Here is a 25,370-nt window from a genome sequence, read left to right as displayed (position 1 = left end):
AAAATTTGAATAATTAGACTCCCTGTCTTTCGAAGCTTATAACTACTTGAAAAATGTAGTTTAAACCCTAACTTTTTTTTTTCAATAAAAGGAGCAAAGACCAAATTTTAAAACAATCAAAGGCTTAATAGAAAAATATGCAATATTTTTTTTAATCGGCTTTCTTTAAAAAAACATTTCAAGAAAATCAACAAATTTTAACTTACTTCGAATATAAAAATATATATTAATTCCAAAAAATCATTTTCCTATAAAAATTAATAATCAATGGGTGCTTCCATTCTTCATTGTTAAGAATTTATCCATATTTATATTTTATATTCCATGTACTTTTTAAATAAAAGAATTTAAGCAAGGATTCAAAAATACTGCAATTTTAAATTGTCATATGAGAGGTTCACAAACGGAGTTATCTCTCTTTCTTCCAGTTGACAAATACGGAGGGCGAAAACCACCATAATTAATTATTTCAAAAACGTAAAAACACATTAGACCAAATATATTTCCCGATAGTAACTATATAAAGAAACAAATATTTGAAGTGCTGATATCTCCCCTTTGAATTTCTGACATGTGTTTGCTGTCAAAAATCAAATAAGTCAATTATGCGTCACCGTATTTGAAAAATGATCACATTTCACTCATCAAAGTTTACTTTAAAAAAAAAAAAAACCCGCCGGCAAATTCTCCATTTTTTTTTTTATTCCTTTAAAGAATTACATGAGTTTTAATTTAAAATATTTTATTTCTTCTTTATGCAATGAATTTTTTTTTTTTTCAAAAATCTAAAAAAAAAACAAAAAAAAACAACTGAATGAAATAGAAAAAAAAATTGATGTAGGTGTCCAATTTTTACAGGACAATATTTTCAAAATATAAGGTTTCACTTACAAAAAAAATAAATAAAATCAACGTGTTTTTTTTTAAAAAACAGGTTTTAAACTTGACTTTACAGGTAAATTTACACATGATTATTCTTTTGTTTTTGTTTTAAATTAGATTATTTTATTTATTGATCCTTTATCTCCAATTTGTGATAAACCTTAGGTGAGAAAATTAATTATTTTAATTTTAATAGACATTTCAAAATGAGGGGGGGGGGGTAAAAAAAAAACAACGTTTATCTAGAATATTATATTCGGTTTATTGGAAAGAGCATAAAATTTAACATTAAACCTGAAAATATCTTAAAAATTGAACCAATAGAAAAATTTTGATAGATTTTTAAATTGAAAAAATTGAAAAAAATTTAACTCGTAAAATTCAATTCATTTCATTATGTAGAAAAAAAAATGACTGCATGAGTGCGCACATGCACTTTGTAAACACTTTTAAAAAAATAAAAAAAATATCTCTTATTTTTTAAAAAAAACTTTAATAGTTTATTTTGGAAGTATATTCCATAAAGAAATTAAACAACTCACTTTAAAAAAAAAAATTACGACTTTTGTATATTTTATTCACAGTTTTGTGTTAAGGGTGTCAAAAATTCCCAAAAAATTCTGTACCGCTCCTTTGCTTTTTTTGGATTCTCGTTTTTGTTAATTATTTTATTCTATGTATTTCTGTTGGTATCTTCATTTTTCACCGGGTTTTTTTCTTTCCTAACCACAAAAAAAAATTTTCTGGGATGATAATTGCATTGCAATAGCAGTGTCAGAAACCGATCTTAAGAATGCATGAAAAAAAAAATTGAATAATTTGACCTCCTATCTTTACAAGCTTATAACTACTTGAAAAATGTAATTCAAGCCCTTTTTTTCTTCAATTAAAGGAGCAAAGACCAAATTTTTAAAAAATAACAGGTTTAATAGCAAGTTATGCAATATTTGTCTTATTAAATCGGTTTTCTTTAAAAATCAACAAGATTTTACTTACTTCGATTATAAAAAATCGATATAAATTAAAAAAAAATCCCTTACCTATAAAAAATACTATTAAATGTGTAGTTCCATTCTTCATTGTTCAGAATTTATCAATATTTATATTTTAAATTCCATTTATTTTTTAAATAAAAGAATTTTTTAAACGACTATTTGAAAAAAGCGCCATTACGCAAGCATTTTTACGTTCTTATCAAAAAACCGGAAGTGCCGTTTTTTCTCGTTTAGAACTACGGATGGACAGAAGGCAGTAAAAACCACACGTTCGTGTTAGCCGTCTAGCCTTGTGCGTGAAGAAATATGTGTTCCCATAGTTTAAAAATAGTCAAATTTTACTTATAAGTTTTTGCCTTAAAAAAAAAAAAAAAAAAAAAAAAAAATAGTCGAGGATTTTTTTTTTCCTCAAAGAAATACATAAATTTTTGATTTATTATATTTTAATTCTTCTTTATCAAGTGAATTTTTTTTTTAAATATCTAAAAAAAAAAAAAAAAAAAAAAAAAAAAAAAAAAAAAAAAGAAAACATTGAATGAAATAGAAAAAAATTGTCGTCAGCGTCCAATACTTACTGGACAACATAAGCAGAACATAGGCTTCCAATTAAAAAATAAAAAAAAATCAACGTGGTTAAAAAAAAAAAAAGGTTTTACACTTTGGACTTTACAGGTAAATTTCCAAAAATACTTCTTTTTTTGTTTTAATTTACAATATATTATTTATTGATCTTTTATCTCCACTTTGTGATATATAAAACTTTGGTGAGTAAATTATTAAAATTTTAATAGACATTTCAAAATGGGGGGGGGGTTAAAAAAACGTTTGTCTAAAATATTATATTCGGTTTATTGGAAAGAGCATAAAATTTCACATTGACCCTGAAAATATCGTAAAAATTTTGATAGATTTTTAAAGTTTAAAAATTGAAAAAAAAAATTAACTCGTAAAATTCAATTGATTTCATTACGTAAAAAAATGGCTACATGAAGGCGAAACCGGCACTTTGTAAACGTTTTGTAAACACTGCTTTTGAAAAAATAAAAAATATTTCTATTATTTTTTAAACAACTTTAATCATTTATTTTGGAAGTATATTCCATAAAGAAAATAAACAATCCACTTTTAAAAGAGAAATTACGAGTTATAATATATATATATATATTTTATTCGCAGTTTCGTGTTAGGGGTGTCAAAAATTTCCCAAAATTCTGATACACCTCTAGCGTTGCAATACGTAAATTTTAAACCTCACACGTCCTAGAATTAAATAATAAAAAAATACGTGCTACAAAATATTTAAAAACAACAAATAAAGTTAAAAAAAAAAAAAATGAATTTATTGACAATACGTGGATGCAACGGAACTAGACACCAAACCGAAAAAGTGATAATAAAAAAAACTTAGCAAACGCAAGATTTTGGTAGCAAATTCTTTGAACTGTTTGGGGGGAGGGGGGCGCCATTTATTGGTTTCGGAGGTATAAACAAACAATAAATAAAAAAAAAAAAGTTTCGTTTCGATAATAATTGAGAAAAAATGGACAAAACAAATAAAACGAAATGTTTCGTTTCGTTTCATATTTTTATTTCCGGTTCGATGTTTTGCTATCTAAATTCAAATTCGAAACAAACTATTTCGTTAGGCCGGAATCACACCCATGGTTACATCTCAGTCAACATAACTAAAAATACCTATCTTTACAAACGTATAAATATTTTTGTAAGAATTTAAATGAGGAAACTGTTAGATATTTTATATTTACTCGTGCGTGACGGGAAATACGAGAAAAAATATAAAAGAGGCAGAGGGCGGGTTCAATGAATAAAACAAAAATGAAAGTAGAAAGAATCCCAGTAATTACCAAAGTTATAACTTTTTTTTTTTTTCGGTAGAATCGCTTGATATCAAGACCGTGAAGAAGGCCACGTTGATATACGGCACTATCATGCTGACACGCCAGTTCTCGCCAGATCACCGTTGCTAAACTTGGTTAAGCAACGATGTGCCCGGGCCCCGGCCAGTACCAGATGGGTGACCACTGAGGAAGGCTAGGCTCTGTATGTATCGCGCCGAATCATAGACATTTCCAGGTTGGTATCAGGGTGCGCATTTAACCACGGCCACCGATATCTTGGTTGCCCCAGTTTAACTCACTGGGGGGGGGGGGAATACACCGCCAAATCAAGATGGAAAACAACGGGAAACTACCGTCTTTATTTCCCGAGATTACCATGGCTCTTCAATTTGGAGCCTTGGTCGCAGACGCTATTAAAACAGCAGGGCCGCTCGCGCTGCCAGCTGCCTGCCCTTGATAAAAGTAAAAATCGCTTTTTCCGGTTAAAATAGTTGTCTAAAAGCATATAAATTTAACTAGTTTGACGCTTCTACACTATTAGGACGAAATTTCGGAAATCGTAATACTGAAATTCTCATGAAAACAATCGTATCTACTTATTCCTCGTATTTTTAAGAGGAGTATATCCCAAAATTACAAAATCGATAAGGTAGAAACTTATTTATTACAGAAAAAAAAAAAAATAGAATTTGATGAAAACGATCGTAACACAGAAGAGTTCAAAGAGGAGGCAATTTTTCCGTTTCGATTTAAACAAGATGGCTGCAATTTTCACCTGCTAACACGATTAAGGTTTTTTTTAATATATAATTAAGTAATATTCAGATAATTTCGACTGCATAATTTGGAAACTACCATTGTAATTTATTAGAATTGACAAAAAAAAATCAGTAGAAACCACTGTTTTTTTTTTAATCTTAAAACTCCATTTAGCGACTACAAAATTTCGTCCTAATAGGATAGAAGCGGCGAAAAGCGCCACCATTTTTTAATATTTCTGCAGTTTACGAACCATGCTGAAATAACGTTATAATTTAGAAAACGAATCTTAACATAGGAAAGAACTATTTTGTACTTTCAATTAACAATTTAATAAACAAAAACTGACGGAAAAATTGAACTTGAAAATCCGATATTTCTGCATTTATGAACCCGCGATTTCAACGAAATTACTTGGATGCCCGGCAGATGACAGGAAGAACCGGAAAAAAATCGGGCGAGCCTTATTACAATAAACACAAATTGTTACACCCCCCTCCCCCCCTCCCCATGTGAAGAATGGCGACGACAATTCATTAAAAAATGTTTTCCTATCCAGAAAACTAGTTGTCGACCGTTTCCGGTTCTTTTCGTCATTTGCCGGGCAACCCCGAGTAACTTCGTGAAAATCGTGTGTTCATAAAATGTAGAAGTACCAAACATCCATCATATATATATATATATATATATATATATATATATATATATATATATATATATCACCATAAACTGCATAAGAGCAAGGTGAGGTGCTATCAAGAGAAAGGAAAAATCTTTACTACAAAGGAGGATGCAATGTCTGGCTTCCTGTGATCGAACAGATATTAGACTTTGATCCAAGGCCGATTCAATATTCTTTACGATTACCGTTTCCACTTGACTTCTGGTTGCCCCTCATGTTATAAACGTTTTTTTGTTTTTTTTTCTAAATAATAACGTTATTTTATATAAACGCTTAATTCTCTTCCTTTCATTATTCTGCATTTTCACCAAACAATTTAACAAACAAAAAATTATGCAAAAAATCAATTAAAAACGAAGGAGAAACCGGAAGTGAAGTGGAAACAGTAATCGTAAAAATTACCAATTTTTTTTTTTTTTTTTTTTACCCAATATTCAAAAAGACTTTGTGTACTTAACAGAAATGAACAAACGAAATAAAAGAGGTAAAAAAATTTCAAATATACTACAAATAAGTATTACCAAACGTAAGTTACTCTTCTACCTACCAAGATAAGTTTTGCGTATTTTAAAGCTTTTATTCGATTCGAAACAAAGTAGTGCCAAGTTAAACCGTCAAGAACGTGCAGTTTTCAGAGTGTCATTAATGGCCCAAAACTCGAAGAAAAAAAAATAAATAAATAAAAAATAAAAAAAACTGATAGAAATCAACCCAATAAGTGTCACCATGCCATTTATTTACTAAAACTGAATGTGTGGAAAGGAACGATCTTTGGATTCGGATCGAAGTGTGGTATCTGTTTTGTTTTCTCAACTTGGATAATATTTATTTTTGTCTCACAATACAGCTAAGACCTTTTTTGAGGAGCTCGATAACCACTTTTTTTCTTTTTAATGTTAAAAACTGGGCTAATGTCTAAGTTTGCCCTCATGGGGATACGAGTAAATAAGAACTTCTAATTTACGTTATGAAAATAGAATAAATAAAACCCAAAAAATGCAAGGCGATATGGGGTCCGGTCACGTGACTGTTAGAAACGGAATTTGAAAAAGTAATAATAATTTCCTGTAAAAAAAGGTGCGATATCGATTTCTTTAAATTTAATTTATCTTTTAAAAAAAGGGGGAGGGGTACTTCTGCATGATTTTCAAGTTAAATTCAATTTTTACCGCATACTTTGGTTATTAAATTAAGTGAAAGTACAGAATAGTTAACAAAGCCCCCCATGTTAAGAATGGGTTTCTAAATAATAACATTATAACTTTATTTTAGATATTTTCATTTTTACTTCGGAAGTAAAAATGAAAATATCTAAAATAAAGTTATACTTGTATTTGGGGGAAATAAAAAGAATGGTTATTTGTGGGGGGAAAAATGGTTACACGTTCTTTCTTAAGCCTGTGTGTTCAATAACTATGCTTTTTCTGGTCATTAAGTGGGAGTTATTTATGTTAAATTTATATTTTAAAAAAAAAAAAAAAAATGAACCCCCGCTCTCTTGAAATCTAAAATATTTCATTTTATTTTTTCAGGAATTTTTTGGGTGTTCATCGCACAAAGAAAATAGAATATTATTATTGTTTGGTATTAGTGCACTGCAATAGTGCAGAGAGTTATCCGGACGTAAATAATAACGTTATTATTTAAAAAGCCATTCTTAACATGGGGAGGGGGAGGGTGTTTTGTACCTATTCTTTACTTCACCCTTACAATTGAATTAAACATAAAACTTTAATTAAACTTGGAAATACGATTTAAAAAAATAGCGCGGATCACTATCTACACTAGCACCTATTGTTTAATTGACAATGTGGGGGGGGATTTTGGTACTTATGCAGAAAAGGTACCGTGCTGAAATAATAACATTTAGAAACTCATTCTAAACATTTGGAGGGGAGGGTGTTTTGTAACTATTCTGTAATTTCACTTAACAACTAAACAAAAGCTACCGTAAAACTTGAATTTAACTTTAAAATACTATTTAAAAAATAGCACGGTACCTTTTCTGCATAAATACCGTAATTTTATTAAATTTTATTTCTACTTATAATTATTTTTTAACTGGATCATTTTTCGTAATTTTTGGAATTTATACTAATTTCGACAGGACGTAATGTTTTCATCTGAAATACGTTTGTTTCAAATTGCAATATTTAATAGAACCGATTTTTTTTTCAAAGTGTTTCCTGTGATGATGAGCGATCAACACTTGTGTGTAAACTTCTCTTGTAGTTCTGTTCTTCGTCTCTATGTAACTTAAGCAGTATCTTTTCCTTTATTTAAATCATAAATAATTCAAAATAATAACGTTATTTCAGTACGGTAACATAAGTGCATAAGTACCCAATTTTTTATTGAAATAAAAAAAATTCAACAGCGTAAAATACTAAAGTGAACTTGAAATTAAAATAATTACAAAATCAGATCCACCGGGATGCATTTTGATTTCTTTGTAAACAATTCAGCGATTTTCAATTAATAATTTTTATTTATTTATTTATTTATTTACATACATGAAAAATAAACATTTGATATTTCGATATTCCTGCAATTTACAAACCATGCTGAAATAATAAGGTTATTATTTAGAAAACCATTCTTAAGACGGGGAGGGAGATTTATTTTTAACTATTCTGTACTTTCACCTAACAATTTAATAAACAATAGATGGCGTAAAATTGAATTTAACTTGAAAATCCTTTCTAAAAAAATATATTGTGCATAAATACTAATAAATTCATTACAAAATCAGATCCTCCGGGATGCATTTCGATTTCTTCGTAAACAAGTCAACGTTTTTAAATGAATTTTTTTTTTAATTTACATACGCAAAAAACAAAAAAAATAAATAAACAAAATAAAAAAATAATATTTTAAAGTTTAAGTCAAAATAAAAGAGGAGTTATTGCTGTTATTATTTATTATTTATTTAGAAAAATGTCAAAAAAAGGCGTGTGCTAGTCGTGAATGCGATAAAAATCAAATTAAATAATTATAAAGATATAAAAAATGGTTTAAATATAAACAAATATGATATTTTATTATACAGAAAATATTGAAACTAAATAAAAATAAATAAAATAAATTGACATTAATTAATAAAAATCAATATTAAACCCGGAATTAAATGATTTATTATTATTATTATTATTATTATTATTATTATTATTATTACTTTACGACAGTCAGTTATGGTTTGTTGATATGTCGTAAAAGGGAGAAATATTGAGACTCTTTTTAAAGGATTTATATTAGTATATTTTTTTTACTTTTTTTTTTTTTTTACTTACCTATATCTACATGGTTCCATGTTCGAGTCTGCTGTTCAGTAGATAAATTTCAAACAAAAGAATCCAATCAACAAAGACAAGTTTTCATGTGTTAAACTCGCCAAAGCTCCGATTACCCAACATGGCGATCTTCCATTATTGCCTCAATGAAGAAGGGAAGACAACAACAACAAAAAGAAGAGCGAAGAAGGGAAGTAACTGCGTCGAGTTGGGATCAGAGGTGGTCCAATGGTGAGTATAGAGGATTATCGGAAAAAGGATTCAGATGAAGATTCCTTATTTACTTGCCTCCTGACGAGATCCAAAATTAGACACAAGGTCAGTGTTTTTAGGAGGGGAGGAAGCCAGCTCTTCCTCAAAAGATACTCTGGATGGGACAAAAATTAAAATTGTCCCCATCAAAAAGGATTTCTTCTTCTCCAACTGAGGACAAAACAGATACTACACTTTAAATTATTTATTTGCGAAAATATAAAAATACGTTTGGACAAATTAAACACAAAGCCATAAAAAATGTGGGAAGTGGAGGGTCATCTTATCTTCATCTTACTCTTAGCTGAACTTACCAATCCAACAAATTTTTAAAAATGTCTCAGATACCTCATATTTTGACAAGCTTCTGGGCTTGACCTTTACTCCTGATCTGAAATGGAATGCATACATCAAATCTATTGCCAAGGCCGCTAGAAAAATGGTGAAATCCTTCTATCAATCCAGTAGATATCTCACTGCTGATGCAATTCTCTATCTATATAAGAGCCAGGTACGTCCAAGAGTGGAGTACTGTTGCCACATCTGGGGAGGAGCTGCTAGAAAGGACTTATCCTGCCTTGACAGAGTTCAAAATAAACTTCATAGCATCGTAGGGGATGTCTTTTTCTCTTCCCTGCAACCTCTTTCTCAAAGAAGAGATGTTGCGAGTTTGTCTCTGCTTTATCATTATTTTCATGGCAAGTGCTTGTCTGAGATCCAATATATGATTCTCTCCCCTCGCCAAACTTTCACAAGAAACACTCGTCTAGCTGAAAACAATATTAATAATCCCCCCTCACTCTTTGTCTGTGCCTAAACCTAAACGTAGATTCCATGAACAAAGTTTCTTTCTTAGAACTGCACGCCTGTGGAACTGTCTTCCGTTTTCCTGCTTTCCAGCTGACTATAATATGGTTGTCTTTAAGTCCCACGTAAACAAGTTCTTGATGAGCCGTTCCACTTAAGTTAACAAATTTACCGAATTTCCATTACTAACAATTACTATATTGTCCAATTGACTACTGTACACTCTTTAACCCTTATCCTCGAGTGGCCTTTGGGCCATGATAAGTGGTGATGCCTATGTAAAAAAAAAAAAGAAAAAAAAAAAGATACCTCCAGATTCAAGTCTAGAAAGCCCTTCTACAACTCAAAAATCAAAAAATTCAATCCAGTTGAGATATGGAAGAAGGAATGGAGAAACAATACTCCCAAAGGAGGAGACATCATTGAAGACCCAACTTTGTGCATCCAAATAGTAGGAAGCAATGGGTAGCTGCAAACCAGATTAGAACAAGACAATGCAGTACTGCAGTAAACAAACACAGATGGAAACAAATAGACTCCCCAATTTGCCCAAAGTGCAAGTAAGCCCCCCCCCTCCCCAGGAAATAGACCACCTGCTCCATCACTCGGCTGGAAGGAGTCTATGTGACAGCCCATCTATCTGAAGACAATTTTTCAGACTGGCTAAAAAATAGCGGTATAGAGGTCTAACCTATACGATACTACTACTACTACTACTACTCTTAGCTCGACTCAATCACCACACTAATGCCACCCCACTTAAAATTTCCTCTTACATACTTACCTGGGTAGGTTATATTAAGTATACGTCCTCGACACAGTCTGACATAGCCTGGGTCATTTTTAAGTAGAGAATGATCTTGCATCTGTCAGGCTGAGGTAGGGTTCTGGGTAGTCCTAGATGATCTGCCGTCACAGGCCTTTCAGATGGAGTAAGTTTATTGCTTACTGGGGAATACCGACAGAGCTACCCATGCAGTTTTTAAAAAGCCAGAATGCTTCTCCTTTATGGGCATTGGCTTGACTTTCCCCACTTTCCGGCCTTGTGTCACATCTTCCTGCAGCAGAAAGGAAGTAAATCCTACTTAAAATATCCCCAATTGTTAAAATTTAATTTTGTTTAAAAAAATATACATAAGAAATGTGATTAAGAGTCGGATATGTCTCAAGATGGAGTACTGCTGTTACATCTGGGGAGATACCGCTTGGAGTACTCTTGCTTGTGTTGGCATGGTACAAAACCGACTTCGCAATCTAACGAGGGATGAACTGTTCTGTTCAGCTGAGGATTTTTATCCTCGGCTCCAAAAATCAACAGAGCTTAGACCATTCCTGTAATGATCCAGTCTCTGTTGATTTTGTGGTGGGAGTTGGTTGGTTGGTTGGTTGGTTGGTCGTTTTTGTTTTATGGCATATCAACCCTTTTCGGGTTATTTAATGCTGAATCCAAAGATTTTGAAGAAAAAATTTTTAATAGAATATATTTGTTGTTTTCAAGTCATTTTCTATTCAACCCATAATTGGGACCCTAACAGGTACTACCACTCCGGGTCAGAGTGGACCTGGGAGCAATGGTAATTAAAGGGTGGCTCCACACTCCCCAAAGCCAACAAGCTGGGGCCTCACCACTGGATATAGTTTAAGGTCATATCCAGGACCCCCATTGAGGGATTTTTACTCTCTGCAGGGGGGCAGTCGGTGTATTCTAATGCCCCACCGACAGGGCCTGTGGTGGGAGTAAAGTTCTGTGCAGTTCTAGGGGGTCCACCCTCCAGGCTTTACTTTCTCTCTTTGAGAAAGAGTTAGTTTATTGCTAATCGCTTGAGGCATCCTCACCAGGGAATACCAATGGGGCTGTCCGGGCATTTTTTGCAAGTCAGAGTGGTCATTCTCTCAGCGCTGACTTCTCAATCCTACTTTCCGATCCTGGTGTTCTTGCAGTGGACTAAATGCCTTCTGTTTCCTGAAGCAACTTAATAGTCTTTCTCTATTCTATCGTTATTTCCATGGAACGTGCTCGACTGAGCTCCAATCTTTAAGTCTTCTTTAAAAGACATTCTACAGCAAGAATTTATCCTTTCAACATCCGAAAAAACTTTCCTTTGTCTGTCTAATATCAAAAGGATTTCCATGAACTGAGTTTCTTTCCAAGAACTTTCCAACTGTGAAAAATATTACCACCGGATTACCTCTCTGCAGAATATGACATAGATTATCATCATCTATAATATAAATCTCATCTGTCTGTTTAACTGTATGTATGTATGTTTGTACGTTTGCCTAAAACTTTCGACAAAGGTGACGGATTTTCATGATATTGGAATTATTTTGAAGCTCGACATTTCGGACAACAAATATCGAAAAATTAGCCCAAAGCATTAATTCCTTCACCTTCAACTGGGCAGTTTTCTACAAGGAGGGGTCGATTTTTTGCAAGCCATTTTTGCAAGTTATCGTATTGGTTGGACTGACTTTGCTTAATTTTAACGTTCCAAACTTCCGGTCACGTCATGGAGTAGCGGTAAGACGTCAGATTTTATTTCACTTTCTTTTCCACCTTCGTGTCACGAGTTCAAGCCTGCCTGCCTGCCTGCCTATTACCATTTTTATTTATTTTATTTATTTTATTATTTTTTTTTTTGCTCAACACACACCTCCAAACACCCGGGGCAACGCCGGGCACCCAGGTTAGTATTGTATAACTCCAAAGATTCTATTGTTGGCATTGGTTTTCCCGATATTTTTCTAGTCAGAATTCTTTTTAGAAAGGCATCAGGAATTATGGGAGGGACCACGTGAAAGCTGCCAACATCCTAAGTGAAAATAATTTTTATGGAATGAACTGGATTCGAACTTGGGACTCCCAGGTCTTCAGTACGTGTCATTAACCATAAGACCATTATCACCCTCCATGAAATAGATAACTATTGAATATTACTTGCGTCAGTGTGGTTTAATAGAACGTCTGTATAATACATTTCGGGAAGAATATTTCACTTTATCGGATGTGTGTTTAATCTTAATTTAATGCATTGGAAGATTGTTGCCGATAAGAGCTTTACATCAGAAAATAAATTTCGGTACTTGTACGCGGTTTAATCACGATATTAAAAAATGAAAATATCGAAAAATAGGTTATATTGAACGTATCCGTTATGGGAAAAAATTTCACTTAATTTCATCAAGTATTTTTTTTTTTTTTTTATTGCGAAAAAAAAACATTTGTTATGATACTGAGCAAAAGGTTCGATCTTTGGGAAGAAAAGCTATATTAAAGATGGGGAGGGAGTGTTGGCGTTTTAATTGAGTTACCTCCCCGTCCATAATGGCTGACTTCAATGCGCTCTCATTAAAACGTGTTTTTTCGCTTTAAATTAAGTGTAATTTTTTGTTAGAAGATCTTCAGTCCAAAACAGATACGTACAATATAACCTTTCTTTCGATATTTTCATTTTTTTAATGTCTTGATTAAACTGTACAAGTACCTAAATTTTAAATCAAATTGAATTTTTTAATCTTATTTCAATTCTATTGTTTATCTTAAATATTATAATTATCACCAATTTTTTTTTGTTGTTATTTTTCCAACTTACTTATATAAACAATAGACAACATTAACTATTAGAATGCTTTATCTATATATCTATAAAAGTGAGAATGTGTGTGTGTGTGTGTGTGAGAGAGAGAGAGAGAGGACACTTCTCAACCTATATACTCAATGAATTTTTAATCTACAGACTTGAAATTTGCTATATAGGTTATTTAGGCCTGTGAAAAACTTTATAATCGGTTTTCATCCATAAAAAAAAAAAAATTAACGGTTGCTAAGGGATCAAAATTAGCAAATTGGTACATGGCGGCGTCAGATTTTTATCTATTTGTCAACTGTTTCATGACTGCACATATGCAGTCAAGACACATTACAGCTTCTTTATGTTAAGAATAAGATTTTTAGAAAACACTTTGTAAATGTCATGTCGAGCTGGTGTAATGGTTATCATACTTGACTCAATGACTTTAGGTTTTGGTTTCGATCTCAGCTTGAGTATTTTCTTTTTTTACTTACCAAATTTTAACTATATTAATTTATTTTTATTTCGGACTATTATTCTCATCTTTATTAGTTGTTGTTTTTCATCTTTTATTGGTTTGTTTATTCACAACGTTTCGGCCAACTATTCCTCTGGCCTTCGTCAGGTGGTAACCGCGATGGATAGGAACTTCGAATCTCCTAACTGCATTCTCAGCCATCACTGCTATCCATAGTTGTTGCCGTCTCAACACATTTTTGTTCCTATCCGTCGCGGTTACCACCTTACGAAGGCCAGAGGAATAGTTGGCCGAAACGTTGTGAATAAACAAACCAATAAAAGATGAAAAACAACAACTAATAAAGATGAGAATAATAGTCCGAAATAAAAATAAATTAATATATATAATGCTCATCTCAAAAATGAATTCCAATTAAGGAATAATATATATACCAATCGGTACGGACCCGACTATGGAAGATCAGATAATAAATAAATGTGGATTTATAAGATCAAAGAATCCAACCTTGATCGCCCTTCGAGGCCTGTGGCGCAGTTGATAGAGACATTGAATCTCTACAGTTCCAGATGAACATTGTCTGAAGATAGCGGTTTCAATCCCACCCAAAAGCGTACCAGAGGTTTACTTGGCCAAAAATGTGGTGAGACGACAACAACTACGGATGGCAGTGATGGCTGAGAATGCAGTTAGGAGATTCGAAGTTCCTATCCGTCGCGGTTACCACCTGACGAAGGCCAGAGGAATAGTTGGCCGAAACGTTGTGAATAAAGAAAACCAATAAAAGATAAAAAAAACAACAACTAATAAAGATGAGAATAATAGTCCAAAATAAAAATAAATTAATATATATAATGCTCATCTCAAAAATGAATTCCAATCTCTATCTTCTTCTATCTATCTATCTATCTTCTTCTCTATCTATATAAATAAAATGAACTCATTTTTTCCCGTGGGATTTTGACCTTAATAGGATTAAAAATCAAGCTATTTCATGCAAATACATTGTGCGTGCATGCGTGCGTGAGGACACTTCTCAACCTATATACTCAACAAATGTTTGATTTACAGACTTGAAATTTGGTATATAGAGGATTCAGACGTGTGGAAAACTTTTTAATCAGTTTTCATCTGGCGAAAAGGGCCGCTAAGGGGTAAAAATTGAAAAATTGCTTTGTGGGAGACCACCAGATTTTTATCTGTTTTCAACTGTTTCATGACTGCACATGCGCGATCATGAAATATCGTTATGTTAAGTTTAACTTGGTTTGAAAAAACTTTTTCAAGATTATGTCACGCTGGTTTAATGGTTATCCTACTTGACTCACTGTCTTCAAGTTTTCGTTTCGATCTTAGCGTGAGTATTTTTCTTTTTGCTTACAAGAAGTACACTGTTCAGAAAAAAAACAATACTCGCATGCACATGTCTCAGTTTCTTTCGTTTTCTTTTTTTTGTTTTTTTTTACTTCATTTTTTTTAAGGAACTTAATGTCATGTTTAATACCTATGGTATTTCTGTTTATAATAAAATAGAATTCTGCATTAATTAAAATATAATATTTATGCGTATTTTATGACTGAACTCAGTAATGAAATCTTGTTTTTTGAATTTTTTAGATGAGGATTAAGTATTTGAATTACTATTATCATCTTGGATATTATTTTCACAACGTTTCAGCCGATGTAACCTCCAGTCTTCAGATACATCTTGTTGAACTATGAACTCTGGAATCTTCATGTTGGATGCCGGGTATTTGTAGAGAATTTAGAAAATTGAACCTTTTATTTAATAAATGGAGATAGTTTGCTCTTGTTCCTTCAGACTGTGTAGAAGTTTTAAGTGATTCATGATTGTATTCTTAGTATTTATATATATTCTAGTCTGGGTGAGCATTTATTGGTTATAAATGACTTTTTTAATTCTAATAAAATTATAGATACAAAAAGTTTTGTTATAAAATTTAGTTTTTCTCAATTTTTCATTTATAAAAGTCTTTTTACATTTTATTCAGCACTTGCTAACTGGTGACCCAAATATTCCTCAATGTTTCATTTATTTCCATTTTAATAATAATATATATCTGTTACACTGTCTTCCGTCACTAAAAAATACCTTTTATAACTAATTTATTAGGTTGGTGCAAAAATAATGTTGTTTTTGAACTGCATCAACCTAATATATTAAATGTCGTAGTGATTTTTTGGCAAAACCCAAAGACGCTACTGTCGTCCAAAACTGTCCTTACCAAAGCTAGGGACCATGCTACAACTTCACTTCTTGTAAATGTTTTCACCAAGCACTAAGCGAGTTTACATCATTACCAAGAGAATTTGTGTAAAGTAAATAAAAAAAAAAAAGGATTCTAATATTTTGTTATATAGACATAATTCATGTTGACACACTGGTTCCTGTTAAATCACCAAAGTTAAGCAATGTTGAGCCTGGTCAGTATTAAAATGGGTGACCATTTGGGGATTCTAGATACTTTATGCACTCTCTGCTTAACTCAGCATTGTTTCCAGTCGTCTATCACTTCTCCTTGCCATTAGACTCAAGCAGTACCAATTCAGGAAAGATGTGATTGGGATTGCTCAACCCTAGCCTCATAATTACACATGCAGCTACCCTTATAGGAGATATCCATTGTCTCTTTAGACTGAATGAAGGCATCAACATAGACAAAGTAAAGTGTTCAGGACATATTTGCTTCCATAAAGTAGAAAGGTCAAAGTGCGATTTATATATATATATATAATTGATATGTAGTTTGCTTGAAGCATTGTGTGGGATAGGTATGTAGTAGAGAATTAGAAGGCTATCACAATGCGAGGAATGAGATATAGTCGTTGTTGTTGGAAGAAGATGAAGACAAGTGGCGATTTACAAATCAATAAGTACGTACACATATGTCTATATATACATATATTTATTCAGTTGTATTAAATACAAATGTCTTATTTGTTATGTCTGCGACAATATCCATTATTAATTTCGGAAAAAAATTCCCTTTTCAAATGGTAGACGTGACAGATCGATTCAAAGTATGTTAGATGATGGAGCGGGAATTGGATGGCTATGTAGAGACTCGGAGCAAATGTAAGGAGGGGGTTTAACATATTTTTTTTGTTCCTTTTTCTTTATAAAATTATTTTTGTATGTATATATATATATATATATATATATATATATATATATATATATTTTATTTATTTATTTTTATTTTTATTTTTTTATTTATTTCTTTTTTAAAGTATCTAGAATCCCCAAATGGTCACCCATTTTAATACTGACCAGGCTCAACATTGCTTAACTTTGGTGACTTAACAGGAACCGGTGTGTCAACATGAATTATGTCTATATATGTTTTTAAAAAACAAAAAAATAAATAAATAAATAAAATATATATATATACAAAAAAATTTTATAAAGAAAAAGGAACAAAAAAAAAATATGTTAAACCCCCTCCTTACATTTGCTCCGAGACTCCACACAGCCATCCAATTCCACTCCATCATCTAGCATGCTTATATTAATAATAGTCCTATCCCATTGAAATAGGCATGATCCATGCCACTCCACAATGTACATCATCGTGTACACTTTTTATAAACTGTCTCCTCTGTGTTTCTGAAGGAACTACCAAGTCTCCATTACATATTACCCCGTTTTCTATAGTCCTGAGTTCTGTGCATTGTTTGCATCTTTTTACATAGTTTTCTACGTCTCTTGAGTACTTCGACCACCATGCATTACATATTACCCCGTTTTCTACAGTCAGTTTATGTCTTATTTCTTTGAATGGTATTGCCCAAGTATACTAATTTATATACATATATATATTTTTAAAAAAACATTTTTTTATTTGAGGGTAAACAGTTACATATGGTCGCTACAAACAGCTATCTGTTTTAGTCAATGAGACTTTGTCAGGCGACCCTGAACCCATTGACACCACAAAGAAAAAGTGAAAAAAAGAAAAAATGCTTTTTCCTTTTTTCCCTTTTTCTTTGTATTTCTATTTCTATTCCCTACGCAATAACTCTGTCAATTTTAAGCCTACAGATTCGAAATTTGATATACTGAGATTTGGGAAAATCGATGTGATTGGTTTTCGGACAGAAATTTGGCGATTAAGGGGTCAAAGTTCAATGATTTGACCTTTGAGAACTCTACCAAAGTCCTCCTACAATTTTGGGTCTAAACATGTGAAATTTTAGATATAGGTTCCTTGGACATGGATCTAACTTAATAACTTGATTTGAGTCCAAAACAATAAATTTTAAGGGGTCATAATAAGAGTCAAAGTTAAAAACATTGACCGTTTTTTTTGTTTTGCTCAGCATACACCCATGCTAGTATGTATATATATATATATATATATATATATATATATATATATGTATGTATGTATGTATGTATACACACACATATATATATGTATATATATACACACACACATCATGATGAAGAATGATGCTTTCGTTTTGTTTTGTTTTTTGTATTTTTTAAACTACCTCAAAAGCTGATCTGCGTTTTTTCTCGCCCATCTAATCAATTAAATTGCTTACTAATATCAGTCATCGACTTTATTTAATGGCCGACTGTCCAACCAATAAATACATGTTATCAATTACACATTCTTTTCCTTTGTTTCTTTTTTATTTCCTTTTTTGTTTCCCTTTTTATTTTTTGTTTCCTTGCTTGTTTTTTTTTGTTTTTGTTTTTTGTTAAATTGTATTTGTTTTGTTTTTTTTTGTTTTGTTTTTTTTTTTGTTAAATTGTATTTGTGGTTGTTGAACATCATTCATGATAATTATTGTTGGCATTTGTTCCCCACCCTCCGATATCTTTCTATTAGAAATTTTTTCTAGAAGGATATCTGGAACTTACCACCTGAAGATTACCAATGTCCCAAAGTGAAAGTGTTTTTATGAGGCAACCAGGATTTGAACTTGGCACACCCAGGTTGTATGTTTGTGTCGTTAACCACCTAGCCTGAAGTACTTTTAACAACCACAATTCGCGCTTTCATTTTTTTGCAATGCAAATAAACATGTGAACCATGCAGAGACATGTTGTTGTTTCTTGAAAATTTTATTTTCATGTTAGCAGGCATGTGCGGTCCTAATTCAAGATGGCCGACTGGAAAACTGAAATCACTGCTCACTATTAGATGATCAGAGATTATTATCAAATGAGAGCTGAATCAAAGCAATGGAACTAACTCAAGCTGGTTGTCCTTAACTATGCTACATCAAAATATCTTAATTTTTGATTTTACAAAAATAGCTAATAAAGCAAAAAAAAAGGTGAAAAAATAAATACATAGCAAATACATGCTATGAAAGGCAAGCTAAGTTACTCTTCTACCTACCAGATAATTTTTTTTTTAAAAGTGTTTTCTTTTTTTTTAATTAAAAATATGGCGTTTCTAAATTTTTGAGATGATGATTGGTTATTTATATATTTGAATTTTTGGGGCTACTGTTCTTACCTTGAGTATCATTTCCACAACGTTTTGGTCAATGTAACCTCCGACCTTCTTCAAGTGTATTTTGTCAAACTCGGGAATTCTGTACAGATTCCTGACAAGATACATCTAATAGATAACACATCTGTTACATTATACACCTGTTACATTATACACCTGTGACATTATACACCTGTGACATTATACCCATGATACGTTATACACCTGTGACATTATACCCATGAAATGTTATACATTTGTTACATTATACCCATGATACGTTATACATCTGTTACATTATACATCTGTTACATTATACACTCGTTATATTATACACCCGTTACGTTATACACCTGATACGTTAATTGCTAATCAAAAAATCCAAAAGTTGAAAACATGCTTGAATGGTGCATATACACGCCTTCTCATATATGAACCTAAAGTCTCTCATGGAAGACCCATTTGCCCAAACAAATCTATGGCGAGCTTCCATTTGCATCATCTATTGTCAAAAGAAGACGTGTTCAGTTTGCAGACCATTGTTCTAGAGCAATAAATGAAATTATTCCTTCTCTTCTTCTGTGGAACCTTACTATCCACTCCAGAAGTAGAATGCTCACATTGCAAGGCATGCCAATGTTGAGAGGTGGGATTTGGAAGCAGTCATGTGCAACAGGGATATCTCGCATAAGTGTGCGAGCTCCATCATCTTGACTACGATCGGAAGATGATGGTGAAGCTGCTGCTGTTGCTGATGATGATGCTGCTGATGATGATGATGATAGTTAATAAAAGATACTGAATTTCTTTCACAAATGGAGCAAATTGAGTTTGCTTGATGCCACTTGTGCAGACTGGGCTGGTCTGGGCCAGTCTTGTCTGAGAGGTTGAGGGTACCTGACTGGCAGTTTATCTGGCTGCTGTTTCCAACTGACAGTACAGCTGCCCTAACTCTTAAGTGTCTTAGCACTTAGAGTGACTGCTCTATCATCAGTTCTATAATATTGGGATAGTTGTAGTGCCATATTGTGCATGGAAAGAGAACCTGTTGCTATCTCTGATGAGATTTCATGAAGCCATAACTTTCTAGGTAGAACTCGGCCAATGAATCACTTATGTGTGTGTATACTTGGCATAAAAACTGGCCCACTTTGTCCAACACTCTAGCCCCACAACCTGAAATTAAACAAAAACATTATGAAATGACAACCCAAACAAATATCACAATCAAACCAGGCAACTACCCAAACAAAACCAATTCACCTCTTGCCTTGAGGTTCACATTCACAAATATCCGTAGGCTTAGAAGGAACTTAGATGATGTAGAGTCTTAGTAAACTCCCCGGATATCTTAGCATTAAGTGAAGCAAATCTACACTCCTCAATCCTCTCTAACTACTTTAGCATGACAGGATACCTCCCCAGGATTGTACCCTAATCGATCATGCCACCGATAGTATAGATGCAGCACTCTTCTTAGATAGTAACACCCAAATACATGTGTTTGGTGACTTTAATGTCCACCATAAAAATTAGTTTGATTTGTCCGGTTGCACAGGTATAGCTAGACGTTGTACTTATAGCTTCTCTATAGCCCATGTTCTCGACTCATCTCCAATATCGTGAACAATTCAATGTGTCATCAAGTCATTGAGAGACAGGCTTTCTTGAATCGAACATTGACGGAGGAATCTGCCTGGAACCCGGGGGGTCGATAGTACCTTTCCCAACCTCATCCTCACTCATTTGGTCGAGAGTCATCATAGGCCGAGGGGCAATATGCAATTCCTCAGAGAGTGGCTCGCTGTGCTCAAGAGGCTTCCAAGATCTAGTAACCTTTCTCTAACTTCTAGGAAAGAATTCCATTGGGGATTAGTGGAGGGGGGGGGAATCGATGATCAATTTATCGAGGGGTTGGGGCTGTCGGAAGAGGCAATCTACTTCCAGTGGAATCAGGCGCCAGGTTCAAGTCATTTCAACAACTCTGAGTTTTCCTTGATTCCGTGATTGGCCCGGAATGTGTTACCCATCAGTGCCATACTACATAGTTCCAGATTAGTGGATTCGCCTGAGTATCTCCATTCCAAGACTTCAGGAGAAGAAACGTCAAAACATACTTTCTTCAAATTTAGCAAACTCCAGTGATACTGAAGGTATGTCAACGAAGTCACAGCTCGTATCAATCTTGAACACGAAACATATCCTTCGTCATCCACAACATCGGGCCGCTGTAGAACGGAGAGACAGATGGTGTTTCTCGCAGTTCTGGCTGTAGCACAAATGGTGGTGTGGACATTGTGACTGATCAGGATCTGATTGCATTGAAGGTCAAGCTCAGATGAAGAAAAGATTATATTCTGTGGGTTTCGAAAGAAGATGGATAAAAGTAGCATATTTTTGATCTATAATGGAGTCTTTGTCCTTTCTTTCTTTGTCCTTTCTTTCTCTTTTAACCAACTTCCTTCGTACCGACGGCTACTATCTATAAACACGTGTAAACGGAACTGAACTATTTTCTCCTCAACAAGCCGGCAATATATTAATTCTATCTCTACACAAGAACACTTCAATTTACTAACACATACTCTTCTACTAACGCCACTAACGAAAATGACAAATAAAGTTGTTTATCAATATAGAATGAAACTCCATCTCGTTTGTCCCTTATTCTATAGAGTCCATGAAGATCATGCTTTAGTATTGTCTAGTCTGCTTGAAGTCTTTCTTGTCGACTGCAGTTACAAGATTGCATATGAAGTTGAGAAATGTTTAACCCAGGATACACAAAGGAATGGTGGTTGCATATAGGCAGAAGCGACCTTGTTATCTTTACTTCTTGGATTTGCGATTCTAAACACAGAAGCAAAGATGACCAGAGGATGACAGATCCTGATGTGTGAAGATTCTATTTATAAACGATGCTGCTAGGAACTGACAAATCAAATTAATTTCACGTTCTGCTACGAACCAATCAGAAACCAGAATTGCTCCATAAAAATTAAACCTTTTTCTTTAGCAACCTTGCATATGTTTTCTTTGTGTCAACGCGAGAAGAATCTTTTGCTCTGTGGCTTCCAACTCAAGAACTGTCTACAGAGAACCAGTCACCCCCAGGACTTGTATAGAACAACTAACCATCGGAAACTGTTCTGAAACTAAACATGGCTTCCACCTCAAGACTTGTGTATACACAGAGGAGTCAAGTTTGAGTATGTGTTTTTTGCTTGAGCATGGCACACGCGATTTCTGGTCCTGTTGAATCCCAGCCTCTGAGGTAAACTTTTTAGCTTCTTAGCTAGTTGAGTGGATGATCACACTCCACTGATGGAAACCTCCAAGTTGCTCACTCCCCAATTTTTTTTCTTTTTCGTATTCATCTTGGAAGAACATCACTTACTCTCCCATACCAATTTTTTCTTTTCCCAGTTAGAGATTGGCAAGCTGGAAAACAATGGGCAGTCTATTATTTAGAAATGGTTTATCGGGTCCTACTAACTCATTTTTTCTATTTTTTGTTTTTTCATCACTCCACAATCCAATGAAATTATTTTAAATAAAAGATGATTTATTTATAAAAAAAAAAAATCGATCTGGGATTTTTGAGTCGGATGACCCCTGGAGTGAATGTGGTATTATGGTGATTGAGAATCTTAACTAATAAAAACATAGACAATCTTTAAGTAGAGTGACAAGGATGACCACAGACACCCACCCACCCCCTTACAAAACTTTTGAATGATTTTATTTTATGATTATTTTATGATTATTTTATGTTTATTATAAAATTTTCTAAAATAAATAAATTTTTCAATGTTAAATCTGAGAATAGGATTTCTATTCTGAGAATAGGATTTATAACCAACTCCGTGGCCTAAGTCTTATGTTGTAAATGAACAAATTCTAATAAATAAATAAATTTGCATTTGTTTCATTTTTTTATTGTCAAGAGAAAAATTAAAAGAATCGTTTTGGAATTGGAGATTAGGCTAAATTTTTCTGATTTCAATACCCGAAAAAGTTCTGATTTTTCCAATTCCGATTAACGGTCCCAACACTAATATATATATATATATATATATATATATATATATGTTGCGATATTTTTGAGATATTTTTTTTTTTACATGGGGATCACCACTTATCAAGGCCTGTAAGCCACTCGGGGATAAGGGTTATTTTGTGTACAATAATCAATGGAATAATATTGTAGTATTGGTATTGGAGATTTGATAAAGCGTCTTACTTAAGGGGGGCGATTAATCAGGAATTTGTTTATGTTGGACTTGAAGACGTCCAAGTTGTAGTCAGGTGGGAAACAGGCAAATGGAAGAGAATTCCACAGGCGTGCACTTCTCAGAAAGAAGCTTTGTTCATGGAATCTACGTTTTGATTTAGGCACAGATAAAGAGTGGGGGAAATTACTGACAGTGGTTTTAGCTAGACGGGTGTTTATCATGAAGGATTGGTGAGGGGGGACCAGAGATTGGAGCTCGGACGAGCACTTACCATGGAAATAACGATAAAACAAAGACAGGCTTGCAACATCTCTTCTATGGGAGAGAGGTTGCAGGAAAGAGAAGAGAGCATCCCCCACTAAGCCACAAAGTCTATTTTGTACTTTATCAAGGCAGGATAGGCTGTTTTTTGAAGCTCCAGCCCAGATGTGGCAGCAGTACTCCATCTTTGGACGTACTGGCTTTTATAGAGATAGAGAATTGCATCAGTAGTGAGATATCTTCTGGAGCACTAGAAGGATCCTACCATTTTCCCAGCGGCCCGGGCAACAGACTTTATATACGTGTTCCATTTCAGGAGTAAAGGTCAAACCCAGGAGCTTAAAACATGAAGCCTCCCCAAGACGAGAGCCATACATTTCAATTGATGCTAGATGAGGAACAGAGCATTGATGATGTAAAGTTAGGAGCTTGGTTTTAGTAATAAGTGGTGATCCCCCCACCATGTAAAAAAAAAAAAACTCCTCTGCAATTAAAAATGGCTTTCAATTCAAATATATCCTTCATGTTCTTCGTTTGTTAAAATATAACTTTTATGCTCAATTTTCATCAATTGTTTGTGTGGTTCTTAGGAATACTCAAAGACATTATTTTCGTCTACAAACGGCCCTATTAAAGCCAGAGATCATGCCAGCCACAATTTTACAAAATAAAGAATTGCTTAATATTAATTTACTTGTCCGTATGTCCAGTGTCACAAAAAAAAATGATCATTGCAAACATTAATTAATGAGAAACGAACTACCTCCCTTAATAGACACTCTTTATCAGTAAAAAATCATCAAAACCATTTCCTCTCCAAAAATTTAAAAAAAAAAAAAAAGAACATGACTGTCTGTTTACGGTTTCACAAATAGGCTATTTTATTTTATAATTAAAAAAAAAGTCATGTTGAGAAGAAACTGTGAGCTTTTTTTTTTATAGTTTCTTTTTAAAATGTTAAAAAAACTGTGAAAGTGAATTGACATCTGTTCTTTTATCTAGATATATAAAAGGCAAAATGTATGTATGTATGTATGTATGTATGTATGTATGTATTTTTGCTTTTTGTGTATGTCTGCAAAAGGCTTTTTTCGTCGGCCTTCTCAGAGGGGAGCGCCCATTCTTAAAACTTTTAATATCACGTCTAAATGATAATATCTACGACTTAAGAACGTGGGTCGCGTGTGTATTTAATTTGCCTGACTTTTACCAGCTCGCCCGCATCTTCGAAAAGCGAATGATGGAGCAGCGCAAAACTAGGTCAAACATCATGCCACTTCCTCGCACCTGTATATTTCACTTTATAAACCTTAACAAAACGTGCTTATCAGTTACTCTCCCCTCGTGGGCGAGATGTTTAGGTGGCTGGTTTTTTTTCCCTTTCGTTTCCACCTTCGCGTTAAGGCTTCGGGGTTCAATCCTACCTTCCCACCAAAACTTTTTTTTTTTTTTACACCTCCAAACACCCGGTCAACATTCTTTTTTTTTAACACACACACCTCCAAAGCCCCCCCCCCCGCTAGTAATTTATATAAAAAATTATTCAGAAAAAAACTCAAAACAAAACAATGTGTTCTGTGTTGAATTTTCATTGAAAAAATCTAAATTTTTTAAATCAATTCTTTTTAGCTTTGGAAGGTAAAAAAGAATTTGCTAAAAAATTGTTTTAAATTCGTTGTTCAACTACCGTGGAATTTTCATGAGTTCTGCTAATATCCATAATCATTATAAAATTTCATAATAATATCCATAATTATGGTAAAATTTCAGTTAATCTTAATGTTTTTCATCATTTTAATCTGTAAAAGGAAAATCAAAAGAAAAAAC

The 25,370-nt window shown here is 33.2% G+C and overlaps 1 protein-coding gene across 6 annotated transcripts in view; it reads right to left on the bottom strand.

The window, feature by feature from the left end:
• The window catches only part of LOC145293736 (rho guanine nucleotide exchange factor 7-like), a 624,934-nt gene extending 615,903 nt beyond the window's left edge, over positions 1–9,031 (bottom strand). For 5 of the 6 annotated variants that reach the window (XM_080140205.1, XM_080140207.1, XM_080140210.1 and 2 more), the window contains exon 1: positions 8,468–9,031. The gene's annotated coding sequence lies outside the window, so the exon portion shown is untranslated. The remainder of the gene's footprint in view (positions 1–8,467) is intronic. The other variant, XM_080140206.1, reaches the window with a different exon arrangement.
• Between the last annotated feature and the right edge of the window lie 16,339 nt (positions 9,032–25,370).

The sequence above is a fragment of the Euprymna scolopes genome, chromosome 15 (genome assembly GCF_053919585.1).
Source record: "Euprymna scolopes isolate OS-2025 chromosome 15, ASM5391958v1, whole genome shotgun sequence".
Classification (NCBI taxonomy): Eukaryota; Metazoa; Mollusca; class Cephalopoda; order Sepiida; family Sepiolidae; genus Euprymna; species Euprymna scolopes.
Note: the sequence above shows the minus strand (reverse complement) of the source record. Positions and strands in the feature narration are given on the sequence as shown.